Genomic DNA, 16,961 nt, shown 5'->3' with positions numbered 1-16,961 from the left:
TTTTTTTAATTTTTATTTTTTTCTTTGCATGAGGAATAAACTACTCTTACCTCTCTGGGTTACAAATTCAAATTGCAGGCTTTCAAATAATTAATAAAATTAACCAGGTCTTAGAATTTGCTAAAAAAATTAATTGGCAATATTACTTTAAATCTGTTAGAAATGTGAATGCACCATTTAAAATAAAAATAAATGTGTAAATTTACTTTTTTTGATCTGAGCTGTACTAGCAGGCTGTGCAAATATATGAATTGTTGCTAATGCTCTTCCTTCTGGGTCTATATGTTGTACTCTTCAGAAGTATGCATTGTAAAAAATATTTATGTATCACATATGCTCCCAGGGAATATGAAATGGCTGCTCAGATTGTTACTGCAATAATACACAGGAACTGAAACCCAATACTCCCCCATCCTCAAAATAAAAAAGCATGGCCTAGCATATTAGAATTCTGAATCTCTTTTATTAAGTCAAAATAAAGTAAGCAAAAAGGAACACAGACTTATAACAATCCTGGGGGTGGGACTGAGGGAGTGAGAGCATAAGGAAGTTCACAATCAGTGCCTCCCCTCACTCTAGACTGAGTTAGGGAATAGCAGTGGTGGATTTAGCAGCACAGAGGGAAAATACAAATTATCTGAGAAATTATTTATTATGAAAGTCCTAAATGTCTGCTCTCTTCAAACCTGTATGTCCTAAATATCAGGAACTTGGCTCATCATACTTTGCATCACAACTTGCTGCAAAAGGAGTATTGGTCACATTATAGAAATTCAGTATATGGTCTATAGAACAAAGCTGGGTTAAGGCATGTGAAGGACTTAAACACTTATAATCTGTAGTGTCCCTTCTCTGTTTATTCATTCACACATTCAAATAGAATATGTGAGTTATATGTGTGTGCGTGTGTGTGTCTTAGCTATCCATGATGTAACTTCCTTCTAAATGAGCTCTGTTGGCGTAGTTCCTAAGGCATTTGACTGCTAACCAGAAGGTTGGTGGTGCAAACTCACCAGCCACTCCTCAGAAGGAAGGTTGGGGAATCTACTTCCTTAGTGATACCACCACGGAAACTCAAGGAGGGGTTACTATGAGTTGGGTTCAACTCGACGGCAGTTTGGTATAGTATATTATTAGCAATTGAATGAAAAAGTGGTATATAGTATTTTAGTGGAATGAGATAAAATGGATTATAAAATTTTTAGTAGATTCAGAATACTAAGATTTTTTTTTTACAATATACCATAATTTCTACAGAAAGAACATTCCACATATTCCACAACAAAGAAAATGAATTGGTGAACTTAGTTGTTCCAAAATCAATGTGAAATTCCATTGATCTCCCATAATGACAAATTGACTTTCACCAATTTTGCTTTGTTATTGTTGCTGTTAGGTGCCATAGAGTTGGCTCCAACTCATAGTGACCCTACGTACAACAGAACAAAACATATCCTAGTCCTGAACCAGACTCACAATACTTGCTATACCTGACCCTATCATTGAAGCCACTGTGTCAATTCATCTAGCTGAGGACCTTCCCCTTCTTTGCTGATCTTCCATTTTACCATGCATGATATCCTTCTCCAGGGAATGATCCCTTCTGACAACATGACCAAAGTAGGTCAGAAGAAGTCTGGCCATTCTTGCTTCCAAGGAGCATTCCAGCTGTACTTCGTCCAGGACAGATTTGTTCATTCTTTTGGCATCCATGGTACTTTCAATATTCTTTGCCAACACCACAACTCAAAATCATCAAATCATCTTTGGTTTTCCTGGTTCGTTATCCAGCTCTCACATACATGTGAGGTGATTGAAAGTATGATGGCTTGGGTAAGGCACACCTTAGTCTTCAAGGAGACATTTTTGTTCTTTAGCACTTGATAAAGGCCTTTTCCAGCAGATTTGCCCAGTGCAATACATCATCTGATGTCTTGACTGCTGCTTCCATTGGTGTTGATTGTAGAACCAAGTAATAGGAAGTCCTTGACAAGTTCAATTTTTCTCTATCTATTGTGATGCTGCTTATTGGTCAAATTGTGAGGATTTTCATTTTTTTAATGTTGAGATGTAATTCATACTGCAGATTGAAGTTTTTAATCTTCATCAGTAAATGCTTCAAATCATCCTCACTTTCACCAAGCAAAGTTGTGTTGTCTCTATTGCAGGTTGTTAATGAGACTTCTTTCAATCCTGATGCCATGCTCTTTTTCATATAGCCCAGCTTCTCAGATTATTTGTTCAGCATACCAATTGAATAAGAATGGTGAAAGGATACAACCCTCACATACTCTCTTCCTGATTTTAAACCATGCAGTATCCTCCTGTTGTGTTTGAACGACAGCCTCCTGACCTACATACAAGTTCCTCATGAACACAATCAAGTGTTCTGAAATTCCCATTCTTCTCAATGTTATCCATATTTTTTTTATGATCCACACAATCGAATGCTTTTGCATAGCCAATAAAACACAAGCAAAACATCTTTCTGGTATTCTTTGCTTTCAGCCAAGATCCTTCTGACATCAGCAATGATATCCCTCTTTCCATGCCTTCTTCTGAATCCAGGTTGCATTTCTGGAAGTTCTTTGTCAATACACTGCTACAACTATTTTTGAATTATCTTCAGTAAGATTTTACTTGTGTGAGATATTAATGATACTGTTTGATAATTTCAATATTCTGTGGGATCACCTTTCTTTGGAATGGGTACAAATATGGATTTCTTCTAGTCAGTTGGCCAGGTAGCTGTCTTCCAGATCTCTTGGCATAGCTGAGTGAGTGAGTGCCTTCAGCATGGCATCCATTTGTTGAAATATCTTAATGGGTATGCTGTCAATTGCTGGAGCCTTGTTCTTTGCCAATTCCTTCAGTGCAACTTCGACTTCCTCCTTCAGTGCTATTGGTTCTTGATTACATGCCACCTCCTGAAAAGGCTGAACATCTACCAGTTATTTTTGGTACAGTGATTGGGTATTCCTTCCATCTTTTTATGTTTCCTGTATCACTCAATATTGTGCCCATAAAATCTTTCAATATTGCAACTGGAGACTTGAATTTTTTTCTTCAGTTCTTTCAGCTCAAGAAATGCCTAGCATGTTCTTCTCTTTTGGTTTTCTAACTCTAACTCCAAATCTTTGCACATTTGATTATAATAATTGGCTTTGTCTGCTCAAGGTGTTCTTTGAAATCTTCTGTTCAGCTCTTTTATCTTGTCATTTCTTCCATTTGCTTTCATTACTGTCTGCTCATGGGCAAGTTTCAGAGTCTCTTCTGACATCCATTTTGGTCTCTTCTTCCTTTCTTGCCTTTTTAATGACCTCTTGCTTTCTTCATGGGTTATATTCTTGATGTCATCCCACAATTGCTCTGGTTTTCGGTCATTGGTGTTCAATGCATCAAATCTATTCCTTGGATGGTCTCTATATTCAAGAGGGATATAATCGAGGCCATATTTTGGCTTTCAGGGACTTCTTTTAATTGTCTTCAGCTTCAACTTGAACTTGTATAGAGCAACTGATGGTCTGTTCCACAGTCATCTCCTGGTCTTATTTTGGCTGAAGATATTGAGCTTCTCCATCATCTCTTTCCACAGATGTAGTCAATCTGATTCCTGTGTACCTTATCTGGTGAAACCCATGTTTATAGCTATTGTTTATGTTGTTGAAAAAAGATATTTGCAATGAATAAGTTGTGGGTCTTGCAAAATTCTATCATAAGATCTCCAGTATTATTTCCATCACCAAGGCCAAATTTTCCAACTACCAGTGATTCTTCTTTGTTTCCAACTTTTGCATTCCAATCACCACTGATAACCAGCACATCTTGATTGCATGCTTGGTCAATTTCAAACTGCAGAAGTTGGTAAAAGTCTTCAATTTCCTCATCTTTGTCTTTGGTGGTTAATGCATAAATTTGAGTAATAGTAATATTAACTAGTCTTCCTTGTAGTCGTATGGATATTATTCTGTCACTGACAGGATTGTATTTCAGGACAGACCTTGAAACATTCTTTGTGATGATGAATGTCATGCTATTCCTCCTCAATTTGTCATTCCTGACATAGTAGATCATATGGTTTTCTGATTCAAAATGGCCAAAACCAGTACACTTCAGCTGACTAATGCCCATGATATCAACCTTTATTCATTTCATTTCATTTTTGACAACTTCCAGTTTTCCTAGGTTCATACTTTGTACATTCCATGTTCCAATTATTAACAGATGTTTACAGATGTTTCTTCCTATTTTGAGTCATGCCACATCAACAATTGAAGGTCCCAAAAGCTTTACTCCATCCACATCATTAAGGTTGGCTCTACTCTGCAGATGCAGCTCTTCCCCAGTTGAATTTTGAGTGCCAACTGACCTGAGGGGCTCATCTTCTGGTCCTATATCAGACAATGTTTTAGGGATATTCATCAAGCTTTCCAGCAATATATCAGACAATGTTTCACTGCTATTTATAAGGTTTTCATTGGCCAATTCTTTGAGAAGTGGATGATCCCTTCCTTTTCCAAATCTGTCTTAGTCTGGAAGTTCCACTGAAACCTGTCCACCATTGGTGACCCTTTTAGTATTTGAAATACTAGTGGCATAGCCTCCAGCCTCACAGCAACATACATACCATCACAATATGACAAACTGACAGATGAATGGTGGATTTTTTTTTTTTTTTTTAATCTTGGTTTAAGCAGTGCATAATACAATTTTGATGCTTCTTTTAATTGTCTTCAGCTTCAACCTTATAATATAATTGAACAAAGAAAACGTGTCATAAAAGAAAATTTAATTATCAGAAAATGAATATTACAACACATTACTATATTTTATTTTAAATAAGTCATCCATTTCTAATGTTATAATTAAAAACTTTTTTTCTATTACTTTTACAAATTCTTCCATTATTTCATCATAATTAAGCTGCCAAACAGTATTTACTTCCATACATAATAAGGATAATCTATTGAGTCTTTTATGTACATTGAGGATTTTTGTGTTTCTTTACGGAAGAAAATGAGCATTTTATTGTGCAGTTTGTGATCATTAAAGTTAGGAAGCAATTTCAACATTGAGAAATATGCATTGTATTTTATCTTCTATTATGGAATCATACATGTCTACATGAGTAAAAATTATCTTTCCTGCATTTGTAAACATAGTTCTCATGTAAGAATGAAGTTGTTGCACTTCTCCATAGAAGTTTGTATTTAAGTAATTGGGGTAATTCTGCATTAGTTTCTTGGATGCCTTCATGCATTCTTCTTCAGGTGTAGGCACTGAGTTAAAGAAGGAAAATCTATTTGAAAGAACTTCATACACTTTCACCCTTCTTTTCATGCAAGATTCAAGTGTGTCAGTGACGATGTAATTATGTTTACACTAAGTTGATCTCTAGCGCTTAGTACTTCTGGAGCACTTCCATCATTTATTTCTTTCTGATGCTTCAGTGACAGTGAACTGTTGGATAATCAGTATTCGTTGTTGTTGTTATGTGCCATCGAGTCGAACCCTACTCATAGCGACCCCTCCTTGAGCTTCTGAGACAGTATCACTACAGAAGTAGATTGCCCAACCTTCCTTTCAAGGAGTGGCTGGTGGGTTTGAACTGCTGGCCTTCTGGTTAGCAGTCAAGTGCCTTATTTATTTTGGTGTGTTTTTAAATTTCCAAGAATTTCTCTTAAATTATGTAAATACCCTGTTAACAACTGGCAGAGATCTGTGCATGCCTTTAAATTTATTTCTGAATCTTGGAGATCTTAACTCATCTGATGAAAATGCTGCAATATATTACTCCATATAACCATCAAAATGCACACTCTAGTGTTTTCATTTTTTTTTTTTTTTTGCAATGTTTTCAGATTCTCTTTTGATATCTCCTTTTTGTGCCTTGTCTTTAGTGATATTTCCCAAGGCATCTGGAATCTGGTGTTTAATTCCAGGATTGCTCTCGTTGCTACACTAAGTGCTTCCCATTGTGTATTAGAAAGACATTTTAATGCTCAATCATTGCTTCAGTATATTTTAAGGACTTCCCATTGGTGAGTAGCCAAACCAACCAAACTCACTGCCATCCAGTTGGATCCAACTCATAACAACCCCTCTTTGGGTTTCTGAGACAGTATCACTATGGAAGTAGATTTCCCAACCTTCCTGCTGAGAAGTGGCTGCTGGGTTTGAGTCACCAGCCTTCTGGTTAGCAGTCAAATGCCTTAGACACTATGCCACCAGAGCTCCTTTGGTGAGTAGAGCTTGTAAAAGAAAAAAAAAAAATGTGTAGAGTAACTGAACATTGGGGAAAAAATCTGCTTCTGTATTACAACCTACTTTACTACATCCCACAAGATTAAGTAAATGTACTGTACACAGTATGAAAATGTCTTATTCACTATGTTTTAAAATTTTCTGTTGCATGTATTTATAATGCTCTGACATATTGACAACATTGTTATAGGATTGACCTTTTCATTTAGAAAAATAAATCTTGCAAGTTTCACATAAATAGTGAAGTATTTAATTTGCAATTTCTTTACTGGTGTGACTTTTTAATCTAATAAATGTGAAATATTGCTCAACAGGTTTTCTGTCTATTGGAGATATGTATTTTAAAACAATATTTATCTTATCTGTGTGAGACAGATCAGGAATGATATCTGCAGACAAACTGACATGTCAAGCTATCCTTATTTTACTGAAACTGGTTGATCAAACTTTATCACTTAACATTATAAACTCTTCTCACATTGCTTTAGACATACACAATATCTTTTCCTATTATCATATTTTGAGATGTGACCTGCTAAAAATGGATCAAACTGAGCAAGAAGATTTCCATTTTATGGGGACCCAAACACTTCATTTCTTCCTTGAAAACATAGTCCACATTCAGGGACTTCTGGTAAGATGGAGGAATAGGCAGACAAGAGACACAGACCCTCTTCAACAAAGAAAAGAAAAACCAATTGACAGAGATACAGAAGATAATCCTGGAGCCCTGATCTTTGAAAAGAACTATACAGAAGTGGATTAGGCATCAACTATTCGAAAAACCTGAACAAAAACAGTGAGTAAAAATATGGTCAGAGTTGCAGACTGTCAGCTACTCTGATGATACCAACAGTCTGAATATTTCCAAGTGGTGTTGGGACCTGAGAACTGACCTACAGATCAGCCCTGGCCACTAAGGGCTGCAGGGATGACTGCACTGGTGGTCTATGACTACAAAGGGAAATAGCAAGGAGGGAAACAACCTGAACTGTTGACTTTCCACTATCTGGAGGATGCAGACATTTTGATTGTTTACATGTGGCAGCCATTTTGGATATTTAAAGTGACAGCATTCTCATTTGGATTCCAGGGACCTAAGAATAGGCTCTGTTTGCCAAGTTTGGCAGGGATATACAAGAGGTTGACAAAGGAAAGGAGACAGGTGGTGAGTGTATAAGTGCTGTTAACTAGTGAATAGAGGAGCACAGCACAGTACACTGCCTGTATAGATAACATACAAACAAAACAAAGAAAACTAAAGTTGTGGGCAAGTCACTTCAACATATAACCACCAATTAAATATAAACACAAAAACGTCACAATGCCTCAGAGACAACAGAGCATCACAGTTCATGCAAAGAAGCAAGATAAAGCAGGAGAAATAAGGGACCAAGATACAGACCCAAAACACATCCCTGAGGAAGATGCAACATTGAAACTCCCTGATAAGTGATTCAAAAGAATTATTTTCAGGTTCTTCAACAAATTGAGAAACAGATCAAGGAAAACACTGACAAAATTGAAGAAAACAGAGAAAATCCTAGAACAATTTTGTAAGACAATACAAGAACAAAATGACAAAATAAATTAAAAATTAGAAATGATACAAAATCTACACAGAAAAATCCAGAAGATTAATACTAAATTTTCAGAAATAGATAAGACGTTGAATGGGCAAAAGAGGAGAATTGAATCAATGGAAGACAGAATTAGTGAGATTGAAGGCAAATACCTGAACAATTCTTAGGAAAGGGATCAATCAGAAAAAAAGATCAAAATAAAATGAAGAAAGCCTAAGGTTCATGTGGGATACCATCAAAAGGAATAACCTACATGTAACTGGAATTACAGAACAGCAAGAGACAAATAAAACCACAGAAAAAATTTTCAAAGATCTGTTGGAAGAGAATTTTCCTGGTATGATGGAAGATGAGAATATATCCATTCAGGAAGTCCAACAAACTCCAAACAGGATACACCCCAAAAGAAAATAATGAAGACATATCACCTTCAAACTCACCAAAACCAAAGAAAAAGAAAGAATCATGAGAGCAGCATGGGAAAAAATGAAAAGTTACCTACAAGGGGCAATCGATAAGGCTAAGCTCGGATTTCTCAGCATAAACTATGCACGCGAGAAGACAATGGGATGTTATATATAAAACCCTGAAAGAGAAAAATTTCCAGCCAAGAATTATGTGTCCAGCAAAATTGTCCCTCAAATATGATGGTGAAATAAGGACATTTCCAGATAAGCAGATATTAAGGGAATTTGTTAAAACCAGACCAACCTTACAAGAGATGCTAAAGCAAACCCTTTGGACAGAGAAGCAACAACAGCCATCAACAACTGGCCATTAACACACATGATGACCTAACCCAGGAACCAACCCAGCTATGGAAGTATCCAAATTAAATAAGCCTCCAAGATTGTAAACAGGGAACCAGAAACATCAATTGACAAATAAGGACAACTACAAAACAAAAAGAGGGAAAAAACTGTGTTGTTACAGAACTTCTAGATGGTAGGTAAGTCAAGACAAATAAAAGATAGAACTGACTGTTCTAAACTTGGGAAGAAAACTATAAATCACAGGGTAACCTCAAAGAAAAATGATAAACCTTCACATAAAAATAGAAAAGAGGACCAGTACAAATATTTAGCACATACTAAAACAATAGCAATGAAGGAAGTGATAACACGATTCGTAAATAAAACAAGCTCAGCATAGAAAATTATATGGAACAAAGAAATCGACACCATGAAAAAGCACATAACAAAAATGACAGCAGCAAATTCATATTTGCTGATAATTACATATTTGGCAAGGGACTTATCTCTAAGACTGATGGAAAACTCCAACACCTCAACACCAAAGGAATTAACAATTCATTTGAAAAATGGGCGGAAGACATGAATAGACACTTCACCAAGGAGGATATTCAGGTGGCCAGCTAATATATGAAGAGATGCTCACAATCATTGGCCATCAGAGAAATGCAAGTAAAACAAAAACAAGATACTGTCTCATCCTAACACTGATAACAAGGTTCAATGAAACAGAAAATAACAAATGCTGGTGAGGATGTGGAGAGATTGGGACTCTCATACACTGCTGGTGGGACTGTAAAGTGATACAACCACTGTGGAAAGCAATATGGTGATTCCTTAGAAAGCTATAATTGGAGATACCATTCGACCCAGCAATCCCATTACTAGGTATATATCCTAGAGAGCTGAGAGCCAGGACAGGAGCAGATATATGTACACTCATGTTCATCACAGCACTATTTACAATAGCAAAAAAGATGGAAACAACCTATGTGTCCATCAGCAGAAGACTGGATGGCCAAACTATGATACATACACATAATGGAATGCTATGCACCACCAGCCACTCCTCAGAAGGAAGGCTGGGCAATCTACTTCCATAGTCATACTGCCTCAGAAACCCAAGGAGGGATTGCTATGAGTCGAGTTTGACTTGACGGCACATAACAACCAATGCAGCACTAAAGAATAACGTAGAGTCTGTAAAACACTGCATAACAAGGATGAACTTGGGGGACATTATGTGAGTGAAATAAGTCAATCACAGAAGGACAAATACAGTATTAGTTCATTGTTGTGGAGGGTCAAGGAAAGGTTTATATATGGAGGGAAACTTTCTTTGTTGGTTGCCAGGGGTGGGAGGGGAGGGGAGGGAACAACAACAACAAAAAAATGCATTGACCCATGTTAGTTTAGTTTTGTGTATTTCACTGTACATAAACTATATTTCAATAAAATGCATTAAAAAAAAAAAAGATAGTCCACATTCAGTGATTGTTACAATGACAGGAAGAATGTGTTGCAGATCAACCTTCTAATATTGATGTTCTTCATTCATTTGTGTTTCCAGTTCATGAGTTAAGCCAAAACCATCCCTTTGGTTTAAATATGACAACATACTATTTCTGTGAATTGAACTGTTTTCATGATTATCAACCATATTTGAGTTGTGCCAATTGTTATATTCATCTCTAGCAAATCAAAAATTAAATGATGTAGGACTTAATAGTTTGCAAACAAAATAATATACAGAGCTGATTGATTGAGAATATAGTAGCTACTGTCTCTTATAATTTTCACCATTAGATTACATCTTAGAAATATATTCTGGCTACAATATTTTCAAATCATCCACTGTCATGTTGAAAACCACTTTGTCTTCTTTTGATCCTATAATTGACATCATTAGAGGAAATATTATTCCACAGAGCAGTATCTGTATTTCTGTTATTTATATGGTTTGCAGATGTGACAATTTCAGATTTTAAAATAGTTTCACTTTCTATACCATTATTATTTCTTTGTGCTGCAGTAGGAATAGAAGATACAGAATATGCAACAAATTTTGCTATATTCATCTTGCTCTTAGTAATTTCAGCACTAGTGGTACTAGTACAATGATTTGCACCTATTAAATGTAAGCATTTGTGATAGATCACCTGCAATATGAGATGTACTATGAGCAGCCAATCAGTTGAGAGGGAGTTTCCTCAGGAGTGTGGCTTGTTTCCAGTATATATTAGAACATACACTTTCACAGCAAAGAACACTGTTGGGCCTTCTGGGTGGAGTTGTTGAATCAGCAGATGTGGATGCACAAGGTAGTTCTCTCAAAAAGAATTAGAGACCTGTTATCTATTAATATAATTTCTCCTCACCCAGTAACCACTCATGTTGGATCCATTTGCATATTCGGTGAATGTAGCAAGAATTGGACTTGAGAGCCCACTTCTACCTCTTGTTTATTAGAAAGAAATCATATACTCCCAAGAGATCCGATGAAATCAGCAGTTTCAGTTACCAGGAGGGGACCAGAGCAGATAGGTGTCAATGAAAGTACTGAAGTTTTAGGGGCCATATAGCTTACATATATTTGTATGTGGATATCTTCATGACCCTATGTGAACTTTATTTCTGGCAGGCATGTTCTCATGCACTGGAGCTGGTATCCATATATATTTATATATATACATAGATACATATATACACAGATGTCTGTGAAAATTCTCTGGCTTTCTGCTGGATCTTGATCCTGCAACTAGCTCATCATCATTTCTGGTTCTTGGACTTGAACCAGTAGCCTGCCTATTACCTGCTGATCTTGGGACTGTTGTCTTTCAGCTGTGAGCCAACAATGTCATTTTACCTGCTGATCTTGGATTCATCAGCCACCAAAGCCAGCAGACTGCTCTACTGACTGCCAATCTTGAGTTTGTCAGCCTCTGTACCTATGTGAGTCAGAAGAAGCCATCAGCTTGGCATTTGACCAATGAACTTGGTACTTACCTGCCTCTAGAGCTGTGTGAGCCATTTCTTTGAGATATTTTTTTTTTTTTTTTTTTCAATTTATTTATATATAACATCCACTTGTTTTATTTCTCTGGAGAACCCAGATTAAGATACCATTCAACAGCAGAAGTCTCTTTTGATTCATCAGTTTTGAAAGGAAGTCAATTTTGGAATTGTCTTTATTGTTGTTGTTAGATACTGCTGAGCCAACTCTGACTCATAGCATTCCTGTGTACAACAGAACAAAACACTGCCTGGTCATGAACCATCCTCACAATCCTTGCTTTAGTTGAGTCCATTGTTGTACCCACTGTGCCAATCCATCTTGTTAAGGGTTTCCCCCTTTTTTGCTGACCCTCTACTCTACCAAGCATGAAAATGGTTTCTTTTGACAACTTGACTAAAGTAAATGAGATGAAGTCTGCCCATTCTCCCTTCCAAAGAACATTCCAGCTACACTTCTTCTGGGACAGATTTGTTTGTTCTTCTGGCACCCCATGTATTTTCAGATTTCTTTGCCAACACCATTATTTAAAGACATGAACCCTTCTTTGGTCTTCCTTTTCATTGTCCACCTTTCACATGCATATGAGGTGATTGAAAATATCATGGCTTGGGTTAGGCATATCTTAGTCTTCAAGGAGACATCTTTGCTCTTCAGCACTCTAAAGAGGTCTTTTGCAGATTTTCCCAGTGTAATATGACATCTGATTTCTTGACGGTTACTTCCATGGGTGTTGATTGTGGATCCATGGAAAATGAAATATCAGATAACTTCAAATTTTTCTCCACTTATTGTGATATTGCCTATTGGTCTAGTTGTGGGGATTTTTGTTATCCTTTTGTTGAAGTGTAATCCATACAGAAGACTGTAGTCTTCAATCTTCATCAGTAAGTGTTTCTAGTCATCTTCATTTTCAGCAAGCTAAATTGTGTCATCTGCATGTCATAGATTGTTAAAGAGTCTTACTCCAATTCTGACGCCATACTCTTCTTCATATAGTCCAGCTTCTTGGATTATTTGCTCAGTATACATATTGAAAAAGTATGGATAAAGGAACACTGATGCACACCCTTGTCTTTAAACTCCAAACCAAACTCACTGCCATTGAGTCGATTCAACTCATAGTGATCCCTCCTTGGTGTCTGAGGCGGTATCTCTACGGAAGTAGGTTGTCCAATCTTCCTTCCAAGGAGTGGCTGGTGGGTTTGAACTGTCAGCTTTCTGGTTAGCAGTCAAATGCCTTAGACACTATGTTACCAAAGCTCCCACCCTTGTCTTTAGAGATCCACAAATCTTTTTCATCTTCTGTGAGCTTTTTATTTTGCCCTATCCTTAGTTGTTGTTGCTTCATTTTATCTGGATATAAATTACGTCACTTTTGAAATTTGATTCTTATATAGCAAATACATTTTAATAATTGAAAATAAACAGATTTATAAAACAAGTAACATTTATAAAATAAAATTTATATTTGAATTTTGACATTAACACAAAAATTTATATTTGCAAATTAGTAAGTAAAAAAAAAATAGATCTGGAATATGTAATGTTGTTCTTCATGTATGATATAGTCGAAAGAAATAGTCCTTTAAGGTAGTCAGAAATAATTTCACTCATTTGTCTTATGATGTTTTTTGGCCAGCCTTTCACAAATCTCCATGAATATTTTTTATCTTGAAATAATACTTAAAAACTTGTGTGCTCACTTTCTGTCCTTTGACAATGCATCTTCAAAGTTCTTTGAACTACTGGTGATATTGATGGGGGCCAAAGCAGTCATGAAGAGCATCATGCATCATACAAATACAAGACTATGATCAATCTGAAGTTTTATTTTGGTTCAGTTTTCACAGGATAGGACCAGGTATGTCATGAGTCCTGTGATGATAGTGTTGCTGACATGTTTTTATGTGGTTGACAAGAGAACTGAATGTGAGGTTATACCTGATAGGTCTGAGATGAAAAGGAAAACATAAGTGCTATCATATACAACCTTTAAAAAGTGTATATGTTATTTCTTTTTGGAATTGTTCAACTCCTATATTCAGGGATATGTATGTAATTGATATAAAGACAGTACAACTTCTCAATGAGCAATTTGTTTTTATGAGTCATAATAATATCAGTTTCTTAAAAGAAATTCAGTCTGAAGATAAATGGAAAATAAAATAAATTGATATAATTTCTCTGGTGGTGTAGTGCCTGAGTCATTTGACTGCTAACCAGGAGGTTGTGGTTCAAACCCACCAGCCACTCCACAGAAGGAAGACTGGGTAATCTACTTCTGTAAAGATTTATTACCATCTCAGAAACCCAAAGTGAGTCACTATGAGTTGGAATTGACTCCGTGACAGTGAGTTTGGTTTGTTTTTTTACAATAGTCACTGGAGGAGCTCTGGCGGTATAGTGGCTAAGGCATTTGGCGGTAAACAAAAGGTGAGTGGTTCAAGTGCACCAGCTACTCCTTGGAAGAAAGATGAGGCTGTCTGCTTCTGCAAAGATTTACAGCCTTGGAAATCCTATGGAGCAGTTCTATTCTGTTTGGTAGGGTCACTACGAGTGGGAATCAATTCAATGGCACTTTTTTTAAAAAAACATACTTATTTAATATGTTTGCTCAATCCCCTTACATGGAGATACACAAACATGTTGATAAAATAGACATGCAATGTTCTGTAAACACCCTTTGTTGCTTTTTTTGGAAGACACATTTAGAAATACACTCATTGTTGCAAAACAATGATATTTTGTGTGATAAATATTTCATTTTGCATTGTCTTAATGTGCCTAATACATTGTTTATTAGCATATATAGTGCAATTTGAAGTATTGTGTCAGACAATAAAAAATAAAACTCACTTAATCCATAAATTAAAACTTTTTGTTATATAAATATTAACATTTTAGTATTTTCTGTATATTTGCTATGATGTATTATAATAAATTATAAATTATGTTAGTATTATATTAAGTGTATGTTAGATTGAATCTGCATGTTTGCTGAACATATTTTAAAGTTATAGATATTATTGTTTACAAAGTTTAAGGTATAACTTTGTAGATAATGTTACATAGTTAAAAAGTAATATTAAATGCATTGAAATGGTCTACTTATTCCAGTTTCCTTCCATTTGCAAGTCATCTGGGACTGAAGTTCCCATTGGTTGTTCACCAGGATGTGTGCAAGAGCATACCCTTGTGTTTTGTATCATAGCAAAGAACATTGGTGGTCCCTCTGGCTGGAGTTGTTGAATTAACAGATGTGGATACAGAAGAAGGTTCTCTCAAAAGGAATCAGAGACTTGTTATCTATTAATATAATCTCTTCTCTCTCATGTTGAACCCAGTTGCATATTGGGGAGTGAAGCAAGAGTAAGACTCATAGCCCACCTCCACCTCTTGTTTATTAGAAGGAAATCATATTCTCCCAAGAGATCTGATGAGATAAGGAGTTTCAATTACTAGAAGGGAACCATAGGAGACAGATGTCAATGAAGGTGTTGAAGTGGCAGGGGCCTCATAGCTTACACATTTTTGTGTATGGGCATCCTCATGACTCTGTGTGGACTTTATTTCTGGCAGGTGTGTTCTCATGCAGTGCAGCTGCTATCAGTTTCATTTAGTGCCCTGCTAGTTCCTTTCCACTATGGTGTCCACTTTTCCTTGTGTGCTTTTTGCCTAGCATCAGTGGGTTTTTGCTTTCAACAGCTGGTGCCCCTGTTTTATTGATGTCCTAAGCATGTGTTTACCTTGCTTAATGGATAATCCACCCCTGCTGTTGAGTAAAAGAATTATTCAGTCAAGAAGCAGTATAAAAGGAATTGTGAAAGCAAATTTAGGCTTCACAAGCATTTTAGTTGGTTGCAATATTTAGAACTACTTAAATCTAATGAGTTATAAAAAAACTGGAAGCTGATATTATTAAGTCCTTGAACCTCATATTTTCCTACCTCCACACAAAGATACTCCTTTAGACTAAGAGACAGCAAACTATGTCCCAATTCTGTCCACTGCATGTTTTTATAAATTAAGTTTTATTAGAACTTAGTCATACCCATCTGATGATATATTGTACTATATTGGTGATATAAGAGTAAGATTGAGTAGTTGCTGAAGACACCATATGGCCTGAAGAAAGTAAATTATTTACTATCTGACCCTTTAGAGGAAAAATTTGCTAACCTCTGCCTTAAACTGTATGTATTGACTCCATGTTGAAGAAAAATTATGACTATTAACCATTATGATGTAAACAAATGATACAAAATAAATCATCCCAAACTCTGCAAGTAACAAAAATTTGAAGTGAAGGTTACAAAGAAGCACAGTATACAGTTTATAGGAACATGGGTACAAACTTGGCCATTTGAAAGGAAACATTTACAGTTAATGATAACTAACGACTGAAAAAAAAGAAAAAGAAAAAAAAGACTGTGACAAATATTGTACACTGCCAAGGAGATTCTGAGACTTTGGTTTTTCAACTAACATAAAATAATTTATTCATAAGCAGTTTAAACAAAGACCTAGCTGATTAATGAATTCAGACTATGATCTGACCCACTTACTGATATAGTCCAACTTCCTATCTCTTAAGATTTTTTTTTAAATTTCTGCTGAAACTGCTACCTGGAGCAACAGCAGCAGCAATGCCATTTTCTCATAAAATTAAGGTAATTTCCCATAGGGAAAATCAAACATATGGTTCATTTTCATGCCCATTACACTTGACTTATTTTTGCATGTTTTTAGCATTTTGCAACTTTTGTGAATTATGTGACTCAAGTTGAACCCCAAGAGTCCTTTACAAAATTTGTTAAGATTGTTCTAAATTATTTTAGGAGCTAAATAACAACTTCCAAAATCTACTAGAGATAAAAAAAAAAAAAAAAAAAAAGTGATAGTGCTATTAAAAAGAGAATTAAGCTATTCTTAAATTGATACACTTCAAACAAACCAAAATTGCTGAATTATAAATCAAAACACAGTAATGAGAACATAAATGTGTTTTTTTTTTCTCCAATAGAATAATTGGCTAGAGAAAATGACTTTAATAAAAAATAAAATTGCATTATAAATGTACATAATTTTGATGTCTTTCTTCCTAATGGAGAATTGAGGCTTGAGAATTGAATGATTTTGTAAAAATCATGGGTGATCCATATTGTGTCACCTAGTGACACAAACAAGTTGAAACAACAAACTTTATTGGCATCTTAGTATTTTAACAGGCTGCTTGCAGTCTAATGAGCGTATGTTGAGACTTTTACCATTATGACTTGACTGGGTTGGCACTTCATTACATTCTGGCTTTCTTTAAACAAAATACAGGCCCTAAGCAGCAAATTA

General features: G+C 35.8%; 1 protein-coding gene across 1 annotated transcript in view; it reads right to left on the bottom strand.

Moving 5' to 3' along the window:
• Nucleotides 1-16,961, bottom strand: part of MARCHF1 (membrane associated ring-CH-type finger 1) — a 634,918-nt gene that overhangs the window by 105,658 nt on the left and 512,299 nt on the right. The window lies entirely within an intron of this gene.

Source organism: Orycteropus afer, unplaced genomic scaffold (assembly GCF_000298275.1).
Source record: "Orycteropus afer afer isolate SDZICR_OR568_19922 unplaced genomic scaffold, OryAfe1.0 scaffold00391, whole genome shotgun sequence".
Lineage (NCBI taxonomy): Eukaryota > Metazoa > Chordata > Mammalia > Tubulidentata > Orycteropodidae > Orycteropus > Orycteropus afer.
The sequence above is the reverse complement of the archived record's forward strand: the minus strand, read 5'-3'. Positions and strand labels throughout refer to the sequence as shown.